Consider the following 8540-nt stretch of genomic DNA (forward strand, 5'->3'; position numbering starts at 1 on the left):
ACAATGTGACTGACGGCTCATGGTCCCATAGCCAGCTAGGGAAGGCTGAGCTGAGCTCTGGGGTCCCTGCCACACCACGCCCTCTGCGCGCCTTCCACAGCATGCCACTCCTGTTTTCCATTCTACGTTCCTGGGAGCGAGCTCTTGACTCTCTGCTTTCGTGGAGCCCACTACAGGGTCTGATTCATGGCGGGCTCCAGAGGATGTTAATTGTGAGGGAGGAAGGTGAGAAACTGTCGCTAAGAGAAATCATGCTGGGGGGCAGAGGGAGCCTGCACATCTCTGCTTTCACACCAACTGGCGTGAACCTGAACCTGCGCTGTGTTGGGCCCAGAGAATCGGGCCACCGTCTTCTCCTGGGTCTGCCAGCCCAGACCCTGATCTTGACATAAAAGAACAGAAAAGCAGGAGGGCCTGCTTGTCCCCCTCCTGAGGGGACGCTGTCAGAGAAGGAGAGCAAAGTTCCTGGCCCAGGGCTGGCCAAGGGCAGGGTGTGGCTGGGGGAGCCAGCCACACGTGTGACAGGGTTGGGGAGCTCAGTGTCCATGACCTGGAGGCAGGCAGTGCCCCCCTCCCTGGTTGCTCTAGAATATGTGTGTCCACTCGGCTCATGGCCAGGTCAGAGACCTAGTGAATTTTCCTTTTCCAGAGGTGAACCTGAACTCCTTTGCTAGTTTCCATTTCCTCTCTGGACACCGAGTCACAGGTACAAGAAGTCCCTGCAGGTACCATAATAGGAGGGGCAGCCAGACCTCGCAGGAACTCCACCGTCGCACGGGTGCAGCTGGATTAATACCGACTTGGCCTGGCCAGGAGTGGCGACAGTGTAATCGCAGAGGTCCCCTCCACTGCTGCACCTGCTTGTTCCACCCAGATGAGAGAGAACCTGAAACCCAGCAAATCTCGCTTCACAATGGCGTTCAATGTCGGAGCGGGTGAATTAAAGGCTCCATTGTTTGGGAGGATTATTTCCTGCCTTTGCCAGCTTCAAAGAAACGGGAATCTTCACTGACTTTTCTATTGATCCTCCTTGATCAGATTAACTTTGTTTTGGATTCCTATTGAAACAAAGACAAACAGATACATTTTAAGCACTTTCATGTATGGCTTCTCTTCAGTTGAGAATTCCTCGAGCTCTTCCACTTCCTTGTGACAAAGATTACCAGGCAGTTGGGGGAAAACAAGGGAATTACCATAAATTCTATTCACTAAACACCAACACTTTCAGGCAAATTATCTCAATTGTAAAATACTTTGGCATTCCAAGTAATTATCTGCAATTAAAATCCCACTGTTGGTTAACTTTCCCTTGTTAATTTATAATAGAATTACCTGTACTCAGGAAAACGAAAAGATTAGCAAGCACTAGAAATCAAAGACATCTCTCAACACCACAAAAATAAAGCCAAACATTTATCCTACTCATTGGGTACTTCAGATTTCAGATAAAATTTATTTAATACTCTCCTACCCTTTTAATGGACCATAAAGAATCTGAAGAGCATTCCCTTGGAGACAGAATGTTCTCAGGCCTTCTGTAAATATGCTGGGGGTGGGGTCTGCGCCTGCCCTCCTCTCTGAGCCCTGACACAGACACCCAGGCTGGGATTACAGGGCTTCTCTGGGGGCCTTCCTGGGCCCTTCTTACCTGGCACCCCACCTCTGTCAGGCGGCTACCAAGTCTGCATCCAAGCCCTGGATTAGAGACCACCCTGCGGCCTCCCCAGTACCAGCCAGAGGGCCCAGAAGCACACACTGGGAGCTTCTCTGGGCTCAGCACAACACAACAGGAAAGCCAGCAGGAGGGCAGGCTACGGCCCAGCACAGCCTTGTGGAGCTGCAACCTCCCCGAAGCCAGAGGCCTGTGTGGGTGACATTCACCTGTGAGGTGCAATCACCTGACTCACCCCAGGAACATGTGGTCACAACAGATCAAACCAAAAAGGGCCACTTCTGCAGGAAGACATTAAGAAAGCAGTCGGCTCACCTTCCAGAGTAGAGCAGGACAGGCACCCCCAGACCTCCCAGGAGGGAGGAAGCACCTGGGACTCCAAGTCCTGTAATGAGCCTGGATAGGTCATGAAAGCCCAGAACTGGTCATCTCAGGTGTGCTGTGGCTTGGTTGTCACCAGACCATAGACAACTGGAAACCCAGCGGGGCATGTGGCTCAGACCATGGCTCCTTCACCTTAAGGCCTTCTCTCTAAAGTCCTGGCCCAGGCTGAGCTGCTCCCGTGCGCTGCCAGACAACAGCCCCACAGGAGGGGCCGCCACATTGCCGAGGCCAGGCGCGGGCCAAGAGCCGGTGTGTGCACGTCCCGCCAGGCAGAGGCCCTGAGTGAGCAACAGAGATTTCCTCACGGGCCAGCACACCACAGGCCTCCTGGAGGACATTCAGACAGACCTCCAGCTGACAGTAGGAAGGGCCTGTCAAAAGGGTGTCCACACTGGGCTTCCTCAGTGCTCGGAGCTTCCCACGTGCAGGAAGAAGGGTCCCAGCAGACGACACCTTGGTGCAAGGCCACGTCTGCATGCAATGGGGCAGCCTCTGGGGTCCATCCTGTCCAGCTGTAGCACTGCCTGGGATGTGCCCAGGGTGGGAAGCAGTTGAGTACATTCCATTAAAGGCATAGACACTACTCAACCACATAAGGCTAATGATTCTGATTGAAATGTTAATAGTACAACCCCCAGCTTTCTGCCATGTGACAGACATGGCCAGTGTGATTCCTCGCGCTGTGGTCCCTAAACCCACAGCCCCCATCCACGGAGGCCCCTTGCTCTTCTGCTCCTAAAGGATGACTTGGGAAGAGAGACTGCACCCCATCTCTGCCCTGAACAGGCCTTGGCTGCGAAGAACATTCATGGTAAATGCTCAGGGTGCTGCAGGGAAGGAGGCGGAGGGTGGCATCTGCTCCACAGAGGCTGAGAACACCTCTGCACGGGGGAGAGGTGCTGCCGGAAACACCTCGCCCACATTCTTATGACGAAATTGGAATATGAGGCCATCAGTCTCAAAAAGCTCCAATGAGACATTTCCTTATGAGAAGACAAATCTCAAGTCTGTTCTGAGATTCTTCCTAGGAAGGTGTTTCTGGGTGTTCTCAAAGCTAAGCTGACATGAAGAAATGCAAACAGGAAAGCAGAGACCTGGATGGGAGCCTCAGCTTGGCCACTTGGCCTCAGCATGGCTTTAGGTGCCCTCGGGGATCGGAAGGATCATACTTGTCCTCACGAGTTAGCCTGACCCCGCGCTGGGGTCCTCCTCTGTCATCAAGATGGGAGATAGGAGATGGAAAGTCTTTTGAACCATGAATCTCAAAGTGAGTCTGGACTAACAACAAGTGTGTCACAACACACCCTGGTCTTTCCCACTGTCTTATTTTTCTTTGCCAAGTCTCAATGCCCACACTAGACAGAATGGCTCAAGCTGCTTTCAATGAAACTAAGAGAAACCCTAAAACCTTAGATAGTCTATTAAGTATCTGTCACATTACCATGTCCCATCTACAAAGGAGATCCAGTTGCTCTTGGATTTCTGAAAATTACCTTAACACCGGTTGAACCTGTAAGGCCCCACCTCAGGGAAGTCACATTCCTGAGGATGGCCACAGAACTCACCTTAGGACATGCAAAACACTGTCCTCTGGAACGTTTTGCAAGTAGGGACATGGCCCAGACCTATACTAGCCGTAGCCCCTAGGGACCCTGGAGCATTGAGCCCCTATGACCCTGACAAAGTTAAGGAACTACACTTAAAATGCCATTTTATTGTTTCTGCACTTCAATTGAGCAGCCACATTCAGCAAGTGGCTCTGATGCTGGACAGCACAGTGACAGAGCATTGAATGACCAGCCGGAGCAAAAGCAAGAAAAATGACAGTTTGTGGCTAAGGAAATGCTAATAAGACAAATGATCATCTTCATCTACCCAAGGAGCATTTGCAATATTTGTTTTGAATGTTTTCATTAAAATACTCAATGTTGGTGAGCAGATGGAGATATAAAATCTTCATTAACCAATGGAGCATGTATGTATTAGTATAAATTTTGGGGGTGAAATTTGACAATATTTATGAAAAGACTTTTCAAAAGCAGAGAACTTCATTTTTAGAGATACGTGCTAAAGAATTGATTGAAGTTTCAAACAAAGATCAAGGTGCACAATTACCAATAGTAGCATTTAATTGCAAAAAATCCCCAACTCACTGAACATCTAAGAGTGAAAGAAGGGCTAGTCAGTTTCCTAACAGGAGGGTGTGTCTCTAAGAACACAAGGTAGCATAAAAAAATGCTTGTGATATTTTAATTGAGAAAGTTTAGATGCAAAACAGTATATAAAATATGATCCTGTTTTTATTTATGCTTGTGTTTCTGTGCCTGACAAAAAGACAGCAGCATATTTACTGCCTGGGATCTTATTTGAGTGAAAGAAATATTCTTTATTTTTGTCTGCATTTTCTTTCATGTGCCTCAATTATTTTTACCAAAAGAAGAAAATCAATGACTGTTTTTTTTATTCACCAGTGTGAATAAAAATGTGCACTTGGAACCATAAGTGGCACCTGGGGAGTTGAATGGACACTCCCGTGCTCACTCTTCCCAGCTATCAGGGGACCATATAAATGCTTCCTGGCTGCATGAATTAATTGCCTCTTGGCTTAGTGTGTGGGCCCTTCTCCATAGTTTCCCTGTCCCCTGGCTATGGGCAGCTCTGCACTGCATGTCTGGTCAATGCTCCGGTGCCAAGAGAGAGAGGGCCTAGACCTGACTGTGGAGACAGCCTCTACCACAGTAATAACAGCTGTGAAGCCGTGGAACACAAACCCAGTGCTGAGAACCGTGCTCTCTGAAGTCAGAAATTCCACCTTGAAGGAAGGCACACATGTGGAGGCTCTGGTGGGTGGGGGGGTTCCCTCTGGGAGCCATGCTTCTTCAGGCCCCTCTTCTCTGCTGGCCCCAGTCAGGGAATCCCCAGCAGGCGAGAGAACCAATGTGCTTCCCAAAGTGCACATCTAGCCCCTTCCTCTGGGAGGCTGGGCCGGAGCTCCACAACTGAATTCCATGCAAACTGTGATGACTAACTTAGTGAATCATGTCAAATTTTAAACTTTATTTTATTTTTTATCAGCTCCTGGATAATTGAAGGGAAGAAGATGCCCAACTGACATCCCGCCCCAGGCATCAGCCTCCTTGCCGCAGCCTCGCCTCCCAAGACAGATGTCAAGACAGAGTGTGGCTCCGACAGAAGTGGTACCCCTCTACCCTGTCAAGCTTCTCAGCCCTCCTGCTGTCAGATTCCGCGCGTCACGGCTCCATCACCTCACCTTCCAATGGAAAGTAAACATCCCTCCAGACAAATAATGGATGGAAATGAACTTTCGAAGGAAGTCGTGACCCTCAAGTTTCACTTGGAGATTCTCATTTTGACATGTTTGTAAAAACCATTACCCAAGATTTTTACAAAACCAAAGTTAAATTACTAGCAAAATAAAGTAAAAATTACAGAATACTTTTTCCCCCATATTTAAATATTTCGGGAGGAAGGTGTCTATTTTTAAATAAATAAATGAAGGATGAATCACCCAGTACATCCCATCCATGGGCGAACCCCTCGCTGTCAATCACCTGGAGCTGTTCTCCTCTTCTACTGTCCATCCACCTCATCTGGCAGACTCAGCCCTGCCCTGCCCACATCTGGAAGCCAACTTCCTGTCAGACTTCATGAAACTGCAAATTATTGCAAAGTTCAGCTTGAAAAGGCGAATGTCTAGACCTCATATTTCTACAAGGTTCTACAAGAACGGCAACTGGGCTGCACCGCACTTCCTGCACCCCAAGCTGAAACAAAACAAAGTAAAACAGAGCAACAGCGGAAAAACAGAGCACAGATACCACATGTGTGCAAAGTGTTGGAGTGGCCCAAAGGACAATTTCTTGGCAATTTTCTTTTTTTCTGCTCTAACCTCAAAAACAGAATTTCGCAACATCAAGCGGACAACTCCAGAGACAGCGTAGGGACAACAGAAACTGCCTGCAGTGAGTGGGTCTACCTCTCAGCACAGTCAACGGGGCCAAGAGGGATCCGCTGACAGCTCAGGCTGGGTGGTGGCAGCTTGGGACACCATCTTTTTCTGTTGGGGCACAAATTCTTCCTCCAGATACATCCTACTTCAAGCAGATGTAGCAATGTTTGAAGGATAAGTTGTAGGTGATTATTTAATCTCAAGTATATTTAAGATTATGCTAAGTGGGTATTTTTTGGAAGTAAAATAAAAACTATGTATCTTTCCTGGCTTCCCCTAAGGGGGAACAGAAAGATTGCACTCATTTAATGTTAAACTTCCAAACTAACTGATTTATCTCTCTCTCTCTCTCTCTCTCTCTCTCTCACACACACACACACACACACACACACACACACACTTTTTTATCCCAAAATGAGACGTTGATTCTGTAGAGCCAGACACAGCCTTGGCCGGGTATCCTACAGGAGAACTGAAGGGTTGGGACCGGAGAAGCTGGAAATAATTGTCTACATTTTATAGAAATCAAGAGTCGCTCCCCTGGGTGTACTTGGAGAATTCTGCTTTAGTCACCGCTGACTGTCTTCCTACTTTTATTTCTCCTGTATGTTCACGTTTATCATTGTTCCCTTAAAATATAGAGTGATGGGTAAGTTTTTAAAAACTGATCTTAATTAAACTGAGAAAACTTGACATCCACATTCAAAAGAATGAAATTGGACCTGTTATTTCACACCATATACAAGAATCTACTCAAAAGGGTTTAAAGAGGACTGAGTTCATGGGTCAGTGGTAGTATTCTTGTTTGACCTGCATGAGGCTCTTGGTTTGATTTCCAACACTTAAAACAAAGAGGGGGGGGGGGAATAAAAGAATGGACAGAGAAGGAAAGAAAAAGAAATAAATAAAAATAAGTTAAAGATTTAAACAGAAAATCTGAGGTGGTAGGGAATAAAAAATCAGAGGAATGGGGTTCTCCACTAGTCAAACCTCTGCAGAAACATCAGTTTGGACACCTGCCCTTGCAAAAGACTACCTTTACTTAAGCAAACGGAACCAGGTTAGAGATCGCAGTGCCAGACCATATCATAAAAACAAGAGGAGACGGCTGGGGGAGGAGAGGGGGGCAGCCTTACCTTGCCCATGACAACCCTCCTCCATCCCTTGCCAGTACAGTGTGCAGACAGGTGCTGTTCACCTGGGGGAGAAATAGAGAAGTGAGCGTAGAATTTTGTCTGGAAACTCAACATCACACCCACCAGAGGCTCCACCCCCCAGACACACCCAGGGTCCTGTGTCCAGGCCAGCATCTGCAGACTGAACCTCCGCACCCATCCAGGTGCTGGACTGCACCCTGCAGCCACAAAACAGACTCAGCTCAGACACCCTCAGCACCAGTCATTTCACAGTGAAAGCCAGACCTCAGCAGCCAAAGGTAGGGATGCCAGCCTGCGTGGGGTCAACTTCGTGCCTAGGATTCTATCCAGGGCAGTGCCTTGGTGGTCCTGGGCTGAAGGCACACCCTAACACTGCAATAGCTGCAGCAGTTGTGTGCTTAGGGACCTGATGTCCCCAGATAAAGCCAGACAGCAAATAAAGAGGAAATTCTATTATAGTTTAGATACAAGGTATCTTCCAAAACTCACATATGAGATGATGCAAGAGTTTTCAGACATGAGATGGTTAGATTATAGGTGTGACCAGTGCATTAATCCACTACTGGATTAACTGGCTGGTACTTGTAGTCGGGTAGGGTGTCGTGGAGGAGGTAGGTCACTCAGGGCAAGCTCTTGGGGTTCATATTTTGTCCCTGGTGAGTGGAGTTCCCTCTCTCCTCCCTGTGTGTGTTCTAAGCTGCGTTCCTCAACCACACTGTTCTGCCTCACCTTGGCCTCAGAGCAGTGGAGCTGGATGTCCATGGACTGAGATCTCTGGAACTTTGAGCCCCAAATAAACTCTCCCTCCTCTACCTTGTTTTTGTCAGGTCTTTGACTTACAGCAGTGAAAAGGCTGACGAAAACAAATACCTACCTGTGCAATGTAGAGACATCATGCATGACCATGAAGATGAATGAGGACCAGGAAACACACCTGCACCACACGGCTGAGCCAGGTGGACTGGCTGACCTGGAGCACGGAGATGTTAACTGCCTAACAGAGAAGTCAAAGTGTCTGTTTGAGAAAGCCCTTGAACTGCAAGAAAATAAGGAGAAACAGTTCAGAAACAGTAAACAAATTTAACAGAAAGATTGGAATAACTTAGGAAAGAGCCTTGAGCTGAAATATACAATGGACAGAATTAAAAATGAATGTAGAGTATGGACAGAAGAATCGGTTAAGCAAAAGGAAGAATTTGCGAACAGACAGATTTTCTCACAAGACAAAAGAAAAAACTGAAAGTAAGGGAGAAAGCATATGGATATATAAGCCAGCAATAAAAATGCAATGTAGCAAGATGAAATTAAACCTCCATCTCTCACCCCACAAAAATCAACTCAAAGTGGGTCAAAGACT

At 47.6% G+C, this 8540-nt stretch overlaps 1 long non-coding RNA gene across 1 annotated transcript; it reads right to left on the bottom strand.

The window, feature by feature from the left end:
• Positions 1-314: 314 nt before the first annotated feature.
• Positions 315-8239, bottom strand: LOC125619953. Its single transcript, XR_007351521.1, has 3 exons — positions 8058-8239; positions 7163-7224; positions 315-1058 (listed from the first exon to the last, which is right to left on the bottom strand). It is a non-coding gene; the product is annotated as an uncharacterized LOC125619953 (long non-coding RNA).
• Between the last annotated feature and the right edge of the window lie 301 nt (positions 8240-8540).

Source organism: Marmota marmota, unplaced genomic scaffold, assembly GCF_001458135.2.
Source record: "Marmota marmota marmota unplaced genomic scaffold, marMar, whole genome shotgun sequence".
Classification (NCBI taxonomy): Eukaryota; Metazoa; Chordata; class Mammalia; order Rodentia; family Sciuridae; genus Marmota; species Marmota marmota.